General features: G+C 34.2%; 1 protein-coding gene across 32 annotated transcripts in view; it reads right to left on the bottom strand.

Annotated features, from left to right (window-relative positions):
• MAP2 (microtubule associated protein 2) overlaps positions 1-15906 on the bottom strand; it is a 331538-nt gene that overhangs the window by 144797 nt on the left and 170835 nt on the right. For 30 of the 32 annotated variants that reach the window (XM_077154924.1, XM_077154920.1, XM_077154931.1 and 27 more), the window contains one exon: positions 2811-2878. The gene's annotated coding sequence lies outside the window, so the exon portion shown is untranslated. Of the gene's footprint in view, positions 1-2810; positions 2879-3161; positions 3657-15906 lie in introns of those variants that run through there. The other 2 variants (XM_077154921.1, XM_077154926.1) reach the window with 1 other exon arrangement.

Here is a 15906-nt window from a genome sequence, read left to right as displayed (position 1 = left end):
TAAGGACCTTGGGGTCAGACTTGGATTATTGCCCAATTGGAGTCTCGGTTCATGCGTCTGTAAAATGGAGACCATACCTACCTCCCAGGATCGTAGGAAGAATTATGTGAGATAAAATATGTTAAAAGCTTAGGATAGCACCTGGCACACAGATAATTACAAAAAAATACAGTTTTATTAATAACCACAAATGACAGCAAGAGAAAAGCATTTTCTAAAGTTACTTACAGATCCTTTCATAATGTATGTATTCTTGCTTTTGCTAAACGCTTTGCTGTTCACTATGGGCTGGTAAGTATAACATCATTTCTAGTATTACATTTAGAGGGAGAGGTAAAAAAAAAAAAGCTTCCCCCTCTAAGCTGCAGCAGAATCTTGGCTGAAGACATGAAGAGCCATAAACAATGTCAAGCCCGGGCGTAGTATTTAGGAAGCATCCACAAAGCAAAACTCATGCTGCAGTTTGGCATCTTTCCCCTAGCTGATGAAAGTGAAAGGGGACATTTTAAAAATTCTTTCCATCTTAACCTAAAATGAGAAAACTTCTTTCTGGAGAAATTTCTACACATGGTTCATCTGCTTTTCGACTCAGCATTAATTATCTAGATTATTATTGTTAGAGATATGCAATGAATATCTTGGATAAAACTCAAAAAAAGTGCTATATTTATGTTTCACACTATATAATAGAGAGGAAAATTCTGGTGTTTTCATTTATCCATTAATAATTAAATGATTTTTTTTTTAAACTCCTACTATGGTCCAGGCACTATTCTATGTGCAGGAGAGAAGACTGAAAAATTCAGTAAATGAATTAATTACTGTCAAGATGATATTGTTAAGAAAAACCAAAATAGAGAATTCCTGACTTTCTCAGCGCTCAACAGGCAAATTCTATTTCGATTTGACTATCTCACAGAACTATTTTAATAAACTCTGCTTTATTACACAAAATCTGTCACCACACCCTTATATTAATTTTTAAATATCCCTAGAAAATTTAGGCAGGGCTATGGAGAGGATCTGGTGAGGTCCTATGCCACTTCTCCAGTACCCAGACCAATTGCAATGCACCTACCAGTTCCTACTGACAATATACTGAATCCAACTTCTCAGCAGTTAAATAAAAATTTCATTCTTTTCCAATCCATATAACTATCTCCAAGCTCAAAATTAACATAATGGGTTACTGAATGAGTATGAAGATTAGGAAACAAGAGTGTCACATGAAACATTTGCTGTATGGATTTAGTTAGATGTGAAAATACCAAATAGATTCTTCATTTACATAAAAAGGTTCTGCCTTCTCTGAGAGAACCCTAAAAAGGGAGAATGATTCCAAAGGTTTTACAGTACACAGGAGGAACAGTAAGTCCTGTTTGGGGATTTCACACATAATTTCACTGAGACTGATGTCTGAGGAAAGAAGCATGTATTTCATGTGTCTCTGAGACTACTCTATTAGATTTTGTTCAATATCTGAAATATTATAAAGTTCTATATCAGAACACTGATTTATTTTATAAAATCTACTCTTCGGTTCAAATGTCTTGTGTGATGCTGCCTACACTCTGGAAGAGTAAGGACAGTGTCATGTGCCCTTTCCCTCTCCCACAATAACTACCCACAGCAGTAAGGCTCTTAACAAGTGCTTGTGGGATGAATAAATTAAGGTTCTCATAATTACACATTGCAGAGAAAATTAAACAAAGACAACGCATTAGTCTTCTTCAATGGCTACAAATATTCATACTCATATGTATATATACTGACATACTCCTGGTATTTCAGGGTCAGTATATAGTTAACCATTTTATAAGTATTTTGAAAAAAAAAAATAATTCTACTGCATAAATTATTTTGGACAGATAGTCTTGGGGGGAAATACTATACATGCCAAGGAAATGTTTAAAAGATGTTATTGATCTTTTTATCAGAAAAGCAGAAAATACTTTGAGGCAAATTACAAATATATGTTATATTGGCATATATTTATGTTTTATGTTGATGAGTATATGTTAAAGCCAAAAGATAATCTTAAAGAATTAAGAAAAAGTAATCACCTGCCCAAGTCAATATGCATACTGATACTGAATTTGAAAATTAATATTTTTCATGTAAGGCAAAAAGGCCCAAGAGCAATGATTCAACCACTTCCATGGCAAGATCAAAGACTAATTTCTTAAACTGTCAAAATCAAATAAAGCATATGAAATACCAGTTATTTTAATAACCAGCATCTTCAGCCTTCAAATATATCTGTTACTAAAAACTAAAGCATCAGTGAAGAAGTTTCAGTATTTTATCCTGAGAAACCAACAATACTGAGTCATTCCTGGGCTTTCATCTCTAGCATTCATTCCATTGGGAAAGGCAAACCATTGGATTTAACCTTTTTTTTTAAATCACTTATAAATAGGGCTCTTTCAGATAAAATCATTACTTTGTATATTTCTTAGTATTCTTGGTATACTTACCTAGTATAATTCACATATTTGAATTTTGAATAGGCTAGAGAAATTTGGACATTTAAAAAAACGTGTAACAGTAAAATAATTCCAAAATAAGCCAGATGTTGATATTTGTTAATAATTTGCAACGCAGGAAAAAGACTCAATTCTTTAGGCATCCTCTAATCCAAACAGCCTGGTATAAGGTATTATCTGCATAAGAAATCATACATACTCTAAACAATGATCAACGTAGGTTAGGGATACAAGACCAACCACAGAGAGATTAATTTAAACAAAAACATTCCAATTCCTCCCTGATTTTCCCTCATTTAAATGTTCGAACAAAACATGTGGTACCTTTTAATTTTCTGAATGAGGAGCTCCCAATCAATGTTTCCTTGTTTAGAGACAACAAGCTGAAGAATCTACCGAAACAAAACAAAAGGAAAAAAAAATAACGTATACAGATTTGTTAACCAAATATTAGAAATTGTAACTCACCAGTAAGAAAACACATTCTTTACATCCAAATGATTAATCTACGTCTTGAAATCTCCCATACAAAAAAACGCAGTAGTAGAATTTTTAGGAAGCACAATGAGGAATTTTAAAGCGTTTTACTCTGGAATCACACAAAACAGATCCTTTGGGGAGAAAACAAAAAAGACAGAAAAATAAAACAAACAAGCAAAAAGCCCAAACCATTACCAGTGCATATGCAGCGATACCACCCAAGCCTAGCCTTTAAGGACTGCTGCAGAATCCTTCTTCCGGAGCATTATTCTCCACCGGCTGGTTCTGCTTCTCTAGCTCCAGACAGACGCAGTCTGCAAGCCACCAGCTCCTGTCTGTGTGTGCTGTGTGTGTGTGTGTGTGTGTGTGAGTGTGTGTGGAGGGGAGTGGGGGTGGGGAGGGAAGCTGCAAATTAGAAAAAGTCCCTGCAGTGGCGAAAAGGAAAATAAGGCGAGTGGGAGAGGGAGAGAGCTCACTAGCTTCAGAATTTTCGAGAATGATGACAAGCCACCCAGCTCCGCCATCATTCACCGACAATAGGATGCAGCCTTGGCGCAGGATTTAGTGGTTTGCCATCGCGGTTTCTGATATCAAATGCCTCACAGGCATTTTAATTGCCTCCACCCAAGTGTGTCCCCAGGAGCCTAGTCTATAAGCCTATGAATGTCATCTGGTCTCCTTTGTGTTACTATCCAGACACACACCACACACACACACACGCACACCCCACACTTAAATGGAGAGGCAGTTTTTGGCAATATAGGATTACAAATAAGTAAGACTATACAAACTGGACATGACTGATAGTTTATGGAAATTTTTATTCTCCGCATTAATGTGAGCAGAGATTCTTTGATGTTTTGTCATTGAGAGATAATTAAAATATTTTAAAAACTGAGTATTGCATATCACTCATTCAAAAATAAATAAACGTGCTCATTAGAGAGACGCATATATTTACATTTTTTAATGAAAAATTCAATCCCCCTTATAACTGTAATAATTATGCATTCGACAACGTATTCCTTACAAGGGAGAAAACAAGAGAAAAGAAAGAGGATTAGGAAACCGGGGATGATGTGTGATTTTTGTGGGCAATCTATTTTATTCCGTATACATACAAAAGCAAGAGGAGGTGGCAACCAGCTCGAGTTCTGGGTCTTTACAGTCCCTGAGGGCTAAAGCAGGGAATTGAATCTCTGACATAATCAGTATCTTCTTCAATGTTAGCAGCTGAAATTAACAGTTGAAGATCCTTGTTTCACAGTGCCCCTCATGTAGGGAGGTTAAGTATGGAATAATCCCCTGCATTTATTTCCTGGAGAAAAGGGATGGAGATAAATGTTAAATAAAATATTCGTATGGCATTGTTAGCTCCCTTCACCAGTGAATGAAGAAAATTCGACCTGTACCAAACAGGGCTGGCTGTGAGGAAGGCTGCTGGGAGGTAGCATCACCATGGTTACCAGAAACAGGAAAGTAATGAAAAAAAAACAAAGTGAACACAGAGAAGAGGCAAAACCAGACTGGAGTGGAGGAAATTTAGAGACAAAATAATATGTTTCATTCTCTTCCTTCTTGAGAGAATTGTCTAGACCACTTTGATAACATGTTTTTTAATTCATTAAGATGAATTTGCATTCTCCATCAGGTGCCTTTCCATCCCATTTTATGATCACTAGCTAATTTTGCTTTCATAAATATTCAAATTACAGTTCTTTAGGATATAATTGATCTTGCAACTCCTTGCCTTTGTCCATAATCCTAGATTTATGGAAAGTACTCATCACAGCTCATACCCATTGATCCAAAGGTGGGAAAGCTGAGGCTTAGAAAACTTGACAAGGATCATAAGCTGGCTGAAGAACCAGCAGAGTCACCATTTAAGTTTCCTGACATAGATGCCCTGATTTTCTTCTCCAACTAAGTGGCTTTCTTTCTCTGCTCTCTCCCATTCTGGTTTAAGCAAACCAAATTCCAAAAGATCCTTGTCTTAATTTTGTAAGCCTTCTTTTATTTGCTAAGGCAGTGGCCTTCCTCTTTAAACTGCATCACAATCATTCTGAAGACTAGATTTGCTTAGTATCTGTGCAGTGCTGTATTTGAGGTTTGTTGAGTGTAGGGTAATTATGTCACTGCTTTTCTCTCGTTTCTAGTCTGGCAATGAGATGAATCAAGCATGACTGCCCTTTTGTGAACCTATCTTGTCAAGCCTGAACTTAATCATCATGTACTACACACTTCCATCATCCCTGGCATCATTCTTACTGCAAGCATGAAATTGGGCACTCGAACAGATTTGGCCTCCCAAGCTTCCTCCTACATGTATACAATGTGAGCCTTTCTCAGGTTACCCAAACCAATGAAGCTAGAAAATTTTAAAAATTAAAAAAAAAAAAATTGATAATTCATTCAAAAGCAAACCACTAAGGGCACAGTATTTGTTAAAATCTTTCTGAACTAACTATTCAGTAAAGTTTGGCTAGGGTCCTAATCTTGATTTTTCCGTTTCATTTTTTTTTTTAAATTTTTTCCAAAAATTCACTGCTTTTTGTTTAATGCATCTGTAGGTAGGAACATACTGCCATTTTTTATGTCAATCAAACTGCTGCCAAAAAGTAGCTGCCACTACTACCACTCCCTGCCCCCAATAAATCAGCTCTAAGGTGAATAAATCACATTACTTAAAACTATGATTTCTATAGTGAATCCCACATACTGTTCAGGATTCTTGTAAAAAAAAAAGTATCCTTTTAAATAAGGTCTCTTTTTTAAACGTCTCTATTTTTTTTTCAGTGACTTGGAACACTATGATGGTTTTTCAAAGTAAAAGTTTTATCTTAATATAGTTGTAGTATTGTAGTTACATTGTATTATATTGTATATTATATTTTAATATATTGTTCACCTCTGAGTACAAAAAAATTATGCAAATGTCATTTCTTGAAACACGAATCATATTCCATTAAGAACTCATAACTCATAATGGTCCTGGTCAGTCTAAAAAATAACAGTTTCCAAAGACACTTAATACTCTCTGGGAATCATTTAGAATTTAGCAACACCTGGTTCAGCAAATGAAAACAATTTGGTCAACTCTTCTGTTTCTTCCTTTTCTTTTTTTCCCCATTTCTTAACATGTCAATGGTGGAATTAACACTATACATAAAATATAATTCCTACCCCAAAATACATTTTCTAAGAATATAAGGAGATAACAGATAATTGAGACTTAGACATTTTTCATAATATCTTTGATTCTAAAAATTTATGCTTAGGAGCCTAAACTGTGATGCTTTCCCTATCCTTCTTGACACTGCCAATGTTCTATATCTTGAAATTCTATTACTTTTTTCCTGTACAAAGTCTATTTCATATGTTTCAACCTAATACCTAGAGAAGCTATAAAAATAGGCATCTGTGCTGGTTTAAGACTGTTATGTACCCCAGAAAACCTATGTTCTTTTTATCTAGCCTTGTAGAGCAAACCTATTGTTAGGTGGGGACTTTTGATTAGGTTGTTTGCATAGATATGTGACCCTGCCCATTCAAAGTGGGTCTTAATTCATTTATTGGAGTCCTTTAAGAGGGAGGCATTTTGGATAAAGCACAGATGCTTGGAGAGCCAACACAAAGAGCAGACACTTGGAGAGAGGAAGCATGAGGACTGACAGGAACTGAGTGTGCCATTTTGAAACCAACCCAGGAAAGATGGGCCAGCAGAGTCAACATGTGCCTTCCCACATGCCTGAGAAATCTGGACACTATCAGCCTTTCTTGAGTGAAAGTATTCTCTTATTGATGCCTTAATTTAGATATTGTCATGTCCTTAGAACCGTAAATTTATAACCTAATAAATCCCCTTTGTAAAAGCCAATCCATTTTTTGTATATTGTATTCTGGCAGCATTAGCAAACTGAAACAGCACCATTCATCAGTTCTTTTAACTAATCATTATAGCACACATACATATATTTCAGACACGTATATTTTATAGCTTCTAGAAAAAAGAAAAAAAGATCAACATTTCCTCTTGAAGGAATATGAAGTGCCATAGAAGGAACACAGAAGTAAACACAAACCAAACTTCACATTTCTTTCTTTCTTTTACTTTGATAAGCAACCTGATTCTAATTCTGTCATTGATGTCTCTACCCCTCTGTAATATCTGATTAATTCCAGATCCTGATCTAAGAATCTAATTTAATTACAACCCCAAATGCAGTTAGCTCACCACTGTGGCTCTTCCAGAAGACCCTTGGTTTCATTGTCATTAGGAACTGAATCTTGTCCTCCATAAGGCCTATTTAAATCCTAATCCAGAGTCCTGTGAATGTGAGAACTCATTTGTAAATAGAATCTCTGAAGATGTAAAGGCCAAATTGGATCAGGCTGGGGCTTAATACAAAATGGCTGAAGTCCTTAATAGTAGGGGAAATTCAGAGCAGTCAGTCAATAGAAGCCAGAGAAGGGGAGAGAGATTGCCATATAAAAGAAGCAAAGATCCATCTACAAGACAAGGAGAATCAAATACTGCTAGCAAGCCAGCAGCAGAACACTAGATTCCAGAGAAAGCCTTCCTGGTGACACCATGACACAGGACTTCTGACCTCCAAAACACTGAAACAATAAATTTCTGCTGTTTAAGCCAGCCCACGGTGTTGTATTTTTCATAGTAGCCCTAACATACCGTGCTGGTTTGAAACTGTTATGTACCTCAGAAAAGCCATGTTCTTTTAATCTATCCAATCTTAGGGGCAGCCATATTCTTTTAATTCTAATCCAATATCGGACAGTGGGACCGCTTGATTAGGTTGTTTTTCATGGAGATGTGACACACTCAGTTGTGGGTGTGGCCTTTGGATTAGCTGGACATCAAAATGGACTCCACTCATTCCAAGTGGTTCTGAATTAGTTTACTGGAGTCTTTAAGAGAGCTCAGAGGGAGAAAGGTAAGATACGGATACTTGTAGATGCAGAGGAAAACTCTAGATGGACCCACAGGATCTCCAAGAGCCGTTTGGAACCAGATGCCAGGAGAGGAGCCCAACCGATGATGCCCTGTACCTTCCCATGAAATGTTAAGCAAGCCAGAACCCATAATTCTATCCCAGAGAAGCTAAGTGAAAGTCCACAGATGCTTAGTGAGGAAGTAACTGGAATCAGAAGTACAAAGCAATGAACCAGGAACAAGGCCCTCAGATGCTAGCATGTGCCTTCCCCATTGACAGAGAAATCCTGGATGCCATTTGGCCCTTTTTTAGAGTCAAGGTATATTTATCTGGCTGCTTTAGTTTGGATATTTTTAAGGACTTAGAACTGTAAACCTGTAACTTAATAAACCCCCTTTATAAAAGCCATTCCATTTCTGTATATTGCATTCCAGCAGCATTAGTAAATCAAAACACACACTAAGACAATTCCATAAATATACTTTTCTGTAAGTCAGCCTTTAAGCTCTTTAAAGAATGAATAATGGAGGCATGTATTCTTTACCTCCTTGAAGTCTTAACTCATCAACTTCCCATCGAGAGCTTTCCTGACTCCTGTAATAAAAATAGGAACCACACCTCCTCCCTGTGTCTCTCCCTCCCCTTACCCTGCTACAACACTTTTCAATTTCTTGAAAATCAATTTCTTAAGGACTTATCAATTTCTTCCAAGAAATTAAAGTATTCTTATTTATTAGGTTTACTGTTAATTACTTGCCTCATCCTGCTAGAAGTGAAGTTCCATGAGGGGAGTTATGTTTAAATGTTTGGGGCACTAGTATATCAAAGCACCTAAAACAGTGCCAGGCACAAACTGGCACTTAAATAATTAAAAAAAAAAAAATAAGAGAATGACTGAAAACCTCAACTTTAGTGGATGAATTGGAGTGTTTCTTTCTTGTACTTTCTTTTCTTGAACTTTCCTCACCTACCTACATGGCATGGGCAGGCACAGGGAATCAAACCCAGGTCTCCAGCATGGAGTGTTTTAACATGAGAAAGTCTTTGTATTCCATATCGATTCCCTAGTCTATAGTCAATCTACCTTATGAATATTGTCTTTAATTTGTATTATACACTCCCTTTCTCCATGGAATCATTATTTTATATAATTTTTTCCATTTTAAAATATAAAGTTATTTAAGGCAGGCAATGGAGGCTCAATGGCAGAGTTCTCGCCTGCCATGCCAGAGACCTGGGTTCAATTCCCAGTGCCTGCCCATGTGAAAAAAAAAAGTTAAAAAATATATAATTATAAACTTATTTAAAATAGGGTCTTGTCTACTACTTTCTTTGAATTCTTAAAAGTACCTAGCATGATTCTATCAGCTCATAAAGTCTCTGAAGGATCTTATTTGACACATGGTAACTTCTATTGGTGGTAAAATATGCTAAATTTTAACATTTATATAATTCAAATAAAATTAGAACAATTCATTTAATTAATACTGCCCATGGCTGAAATACTTTGAAATTTTGTCATTTGACTGCTATAATTTGCACTTTCAAAATTAAATAGTAGAAATTAAGTAGTAGAAATCTGAGTAATTCTAAATATAACAGGCAGATGTGTGAGAATTTTGTAAATTATTGTGAATAATTCAAAGAAAACAACCCTGCCTTATCTGCTACAGATGACATCTTTCTTCTATCAAATTTGGTCCATGAAATATACACAGTGGTCAAGCACAAGAAAAGAAAGAAAAATATCATAATTAACACAAATTAGTCTAAATCTTCTGAAATTCTATTACTTTTACCTACAATACGGTCATCTTATAGGGTTCAACCCAATACATAGAAATGCTATAAAAGGATGCAGAATTGAGTCTAGCGAAATGCATACAACATCCCTCTGTCTAGGCAGGGAAAATATGAAAATTCCATGGTCTCAATTAAAATATGACATTTCAAGTTCAATTTGAAGCACCTTCCAGAATATTACAAATCATTAGATGCACAACACCAATAACAGTTTATTGAATTTCGGCCACAAGGCTCTATGATTCATTTGCAGTTCTGAAAAATCTTCTGGAACTGTTTTTCACATTCCTTAACAAATTCAACATTAAGCCTTTAAATCTCAATTTTAAAAGAAAGTTACATGGGAAAATTGATTCAACATACTATCATCAATAAAAGGTACATGCCCTAGAGGTTCCCTGATTTACGGAATGAGCAGCAACTTTCAGAATTTAAGAGAATACTACTAAGCACCAAAGGAATAAATATATCTAAATCACGTACATGATTTTCTTTTGTTTTGTACAACAAAATACAAAAAGTATTAACTATATACCATCACCAAAGCTTAGCTCCCAATGTAGAAAGTATAATATTTAATATGCTGAGAAGCTCATATAAAGGGTTTTGAAAGCAGATAATGGACAAATTTATTAGAGGGAGAAAAACTTATCCCCCAGAGATGGAATCCCTGAATCACTTAACTCCTGCCACCAAATCTTTCTCTTATAATTTAAGAGGATATACCACAATCTTTAGTCTATTGATATCTGTTATTTACTTTTACTAGATATTCTATGCCACTGAGATGAACTGTTCACTCGAAGTTTGAGAATAGATTAATATTTTTCAGGTCCCTAATCCTTTCTTACTTTATATTTACTTTAATTCTCTCTTTTACATATGTCCCAGTACAAAATATTTGCAAACAAAGTATTTAGTATCTCCATTAAACTTAAATAAAGAATGTATTCCTGGTTACATTATGCTGAAAAGAAGAAAAGAACATACTGAGAGCACACAGACATACTAGTCGCCTGTAGTCATCTTTGACATTCTTCACTGTGATCTTGATTAGATTCAGACAGCAGTAGAAATGATTAATTTTCTAAGCCAGTGTGCTTGAATCAGGCTTTGAGCCTTCTGAGTTATCATGATCAGAATCTGGCTGCAGAATTTTATTTTAAATTTTAGCATTGTAATTTATTTATATATTAGTTACGTTCTTATCCAAGTACAAAACATTTGAATATTTTTGGATTATACATCCTTTTAAATCAGAAATATTCATATTTCACTCAAAATTTTGCACAGTTTTAAAAGAATACAGCTTGTCTTTATTAGTATTTTTATTTCACTCATCCAGGTGAAGCCAACATGATGATGTAAATGTAGATGAGAAAGAGAGAGATAATTTTCTTCTGGTGAGCTAACAAAATAAAGATTGACTGCAATTGAATGAAATAGCTATCTTAACAGCCATATTTAGATTTTGTATTCCATGGCCACCTCTAGGCTTATGAAATAACCTAAAGTTCTATTCTGCTCATGTACTTTCACAAGAGCCAATTGAACCAAGCTTTTTTAAAAACTTCTCTTTTAAAAGTGTCATATGAACTGCAATTATGAAAAATAATTGTTACTTCCATTCATCAAATCGCAATTTCATTACACTTTAAGAACTATGTTTAAAGAAAACTTTAATGTCAATACATTGCTGGTGGTGGTGTAAATTAGTACATCCACTGTGAAAAATTGTTTGGCAATATCTAGTTAGATTAAATTTATATCTACCCCACGAATCAGCAATTCCATTCTTAGGCATACACCCAAGAGAAATTAGTGCATACATGTAGCAGAACACACGTACAGAAATCTTAGCAGCTTTATTCATAATAAAAAAACTGCAAACAATCAAAATACTCATCAACAATAGAATGGGTTGTGGTATAGTCATATAATGGATCACTACACAGCAATAAAAAGAAAACAGCTATACACAATGACACAGATGACTCTTACAGACATAATGATGAGTGAAAGAAGTCAGACACAAAAGAACATATACATATTATATTATTCCATTCATATGACTTTTAAGAACAGCCAATACCAATTTACAAAAATAGGAGTCAGAATAGTGTTGAACTCTATGGGGAGCGGGAAGTAGGATGTGGGGGTGGCATTGACTGGGAAAAAGTACAAGAATGCCTTCTTGATCTAGGTGGCAGTGACACAGGAGCGGTGCATAATTAAGATGTGTATACTTTACTACATGTATGTAATAATAATAATAATAATAATAATAATAATAATAATAAAAGATTATGGTGTCATTGTTTAGAAACTCTTTCTTTACAACAAATTTTATGCCTTTGGTGAATGTTATGCAAGGGGGTTCTGGTATGAGAATGTACTTTGCAAACATGCCATATAACCACAGGTGTACCAGTGAATGCAAAATGATGATTATATGTATGTTAAATATACAAGCAGTAAGGTGATGTTTTCTAAAGTAAAGCAAAGGACTTTTTATGTAGGCTTTTAACAAAGAAATAGGCAATTGTGAAGTAAAAAAAAAATTTGAAGTTAAATGTATATATTAGGGATTTATCAACAAGTAAAAGTAATTTGTCTACAGTGTCCTTACTGAATTACACTATTATGACAAAAAAATAAGAGAATTAAGATACTGTCAATACTGTTTCTTTCACACAAAACCCTTACATAATGACAATCTCTAAAATCACTACTCATTTCCAGAATCATCTATTGCTTCTCTCCTGATCCAAATCTTATAGTTTCTTTTTTATTCATTTGAAGCTCTGCCTCTTACACAATGGCTTTCAAGACTCATCGCCCAGCCACAAAGATCTTTTTTTCTCAGACTCATTATGACACAAAGAGTCTATAATGTCTGATATTATTTTTGGCATTAGGAAGTCTTCAACCATTTATATTTAGTCATTTATGTTAATATTGACCAATAAAAAAGCATTAGACATGATTCTGACCTAAATTATTGAGTACCTAAATTGTGCCTAGCCCTGTGTACATTATTTCATTCAACAACTCTGTTATGTGCCTCCATTTTATAGCTAAGGAAACAGGTCCTATTAGGTTTAGCTATATTCCCAAGGACACATAGCTGGAAAGTGGTAGAACAGAAATTCAATTCCTGGACTTCTGAGTTCCCTAGTTTTTAGTCTAACCTAATCCTCATAAGGTTGCAGAATAGGAAAAGGTAAGTTAAACATGGAATTTTCCATTTCTAAATTAGGAATTAAATTTTAATTAAGAATTTTCCATTTTCCTAGGACATGTTCTTTAAGACAGGCTAGGTATTACTCTAAGTATACAAGAAAGAGAATTCAAAATAAGATTTTTACTTTTGGGATTACTTCAGATTCCATCAGTTCATATTTAAATCATGTGTAGGTGTGAACACAAGCGTTTGTAAAGTTGGGAAGACATTGTAGTTTTATTTTCTATCTGTCTAGCCTATTTTGGCAGAGAATACGGAGCTTCATGAGTGAGAAACATGATAATGTTTTTAAAGAACTTTCTTGGGTGTCCAATTTGGATTTATTGTAATTTTAAGCCTTTTCTTGAAATTAACCTATGTCTTAGACATACAGATAATATTGGTAAAGTTCATGTTTTATATAGTTAATCACTACCGTCTTTTTTTAAATCAAGTTAGAAATGATCAAATACCAGGTTGAAACTTAAATGTTATATCAGAAAACACTGCATCAGTATCGTATTACATAATTCATGTCTTATATATATTAAATTTATTTATAGCTAAATTTTGAATGTAAGACATTCTTCTTCCAAATAATTCCATTACCTTCTTCAGGTCTTTCTTCAACTATTTTTTTCTCAATGAGACTTAACCAGACCATCCTATTTAATATTGTAATCTGCAATTCCTACTCCCAATCCCCTTTATCCTTCTGCATAATGCTTATCGCTTTCAAAATATAGTGATAATTTACCTTTTATTATATTTATCCTTTATTGTCTATCTATCTTCATTAACCTGCAAGCTCCATGAAGGAAGAACTCTTTGTCTGTTTTGTTCACAAATATATCACAAGTCCAAGCCCTGAACTGGGGCTGGTACATAACTGGCAAACAGTAAATATTCATTGAATATAGCTATGCATGAATGAATGATTGAATTTAAAACATTAAAACTCACATGAAAAGCATGAATTTTCCCCCAAAAAAACTCTGAATTCTGAGCTTAGACATTCAATACTTTCAGTTCAGAAACCACAAAACAAAACATGGGATAATATTTCTTTAGTTTAGGTCTTGGTTAACTTACTTAAATATACAAGTTGTATGCTTTTCATATTTGGCACATGTATAGCCATTTTGAGCATATCTCTTTCCTGTTACTTCCAGTTAATTTTACTTTAAAAAATATTCTTCCATGCACCAGGGTAACTTTCCAGAAACGCACAACCACCAGATGAGCCCCTAGAACAGATAAGTCCTGAAATGCAGAGGGCCTTGACTCTCTGGAACATAATTAGTCCCATCCCCTATCCCATACTGTCAGAAGCCCCTTCAAACATGAAAAAGTTAAAATAGGTATAGCCAACAGACATTCGAGAATAAACTTGGAATATGTCATTGGTAACCGAGTCCAGCAGGAGTTAGAAACAGGGTAAGATAATGGGTAATTGGAGCTGAAGGGATACAGACTGTGCAACAGGTCTAGATACAAAAACTCAAAAATGGACAGCACGATAATACCTAATTGTAAAGTAATCATGTTAAAACACTGAATGAAGCTGCATCTGAGCTATAGGTTTTTGTTTTGTTTTGTTTTGTTTTTGTTACTATTATTATTACTTTTATTTTTTTTCTCTATATTAACATTCTATATCTTTTTCTGTTGTGTTGCTAGTTCATCTAAACGGATGCAAATGTACTAAGAAATGGTGATCATGCATCTATGTGATGATGTTAAGAATTACTGATTGCATATGTAGAATGGTATGATTTCTAAATGTTGGGTTAATTTCTTTTTTTCTGTTAATTAATAAATAAAAAAAAAATAGGTATAGCCTAAATATCCCTAAAGAGTGGGAGAAAGATCAAAAGTGATGGTGGAGTAATACAGAGAAGGGAGGGTTTAACAAATGAATATCATTACTGTTTGATATTTCTTTTAGTTTCCAGTATTTTACAGCAGCTAGAAGTAAAAACCTAAAATTGTGGTATTGTAACCCATACCAAACTCCGAAATCTGTTTTACAACTAATTGTTGCAATGTGCTTTAAAATGTATTGCATTTTTGTATATATGTTATTTTTCACAAAAGAAAAAAGTTCCATGTGATGATAATGCACAGCTATACAATGATATTGTGAACCATTGATTGTACACTTTGTATGATTACATGGTAAGTGAATATATGTTAATAAAAATATTCTTCTAGTAATTTTTCTTTTCTGCTTGTGAATATTTAATTACAACTTACATGTTTATCTTAATTTTTCCAGTCACCCAAAAGGTGATGGAAAATGCTTTTTTTCACTACTGCAGAGAAATCAACTTATAGGAAAACCATATTTTTAAGAGAAAGGGGTAAGCTATAAAGTAAAATTATGAGAACCAGTGTTGAGAATTTCTCACTCAATAAAATTTTCATATATTAGCCATGCAGAACCATCTTTCAGAATCATGAACGTCTTGGCTAATCTTCCTGGAAGTGGGAGATGAACCTTCACTTTACCAAATGTCTCCACAAGCAGGATCATTACAATTTAATGGAAGATTGACAATGCACATAATCAAATGCTACAGTGCATAACATTAGAATTAAAGTTCTGATTTCTTTTTGGAAAACTGTTGAATGGAATTATAGTTTTTACTGCTTTCCAAGCTTTGAAGATTAAATTATCTCAATATTCTAAGTCTTTGCCATTTCTCCAATCATCAGTCACAGAATTTGAGCGCTAACAATATTTGAGAGGTTTGTGGACTTAATCAGATTCTAACCTAGACATTATCACGTTTTTCTGAAAAGGTTTAAATTTTACAAGTTCCTATACTATTTTCACTCAGTGTTTAATATTCCCCATTCAAATAATAATAAAACCTTTAGCTTGATCTAATAAGTGCATTATCATATATGGAATGATTTCTGAAAAACATATATGTTAAGGCAATTTATTTTGTGAATT

This window comes from Tamandua tetradactyla, chromosome 3 (genome assembly GCF_023851605.1).
Source record: "Tamandua tetradactyla isolate mTamTet1 chromosome 3, mTamTet1.pri, whole genome shotgun sequence".
NCBI classification, from domain to species: domain Eukaryota; kingdom Metazoa; phylum Chordata; class Mammalia; order Pilosa; family Myrmecophagidae; genus Tamandua; species Tamandua tetradactyla.
This window is presented reverse-complemented; position numbering and strand designations above follow the sequence as displayed.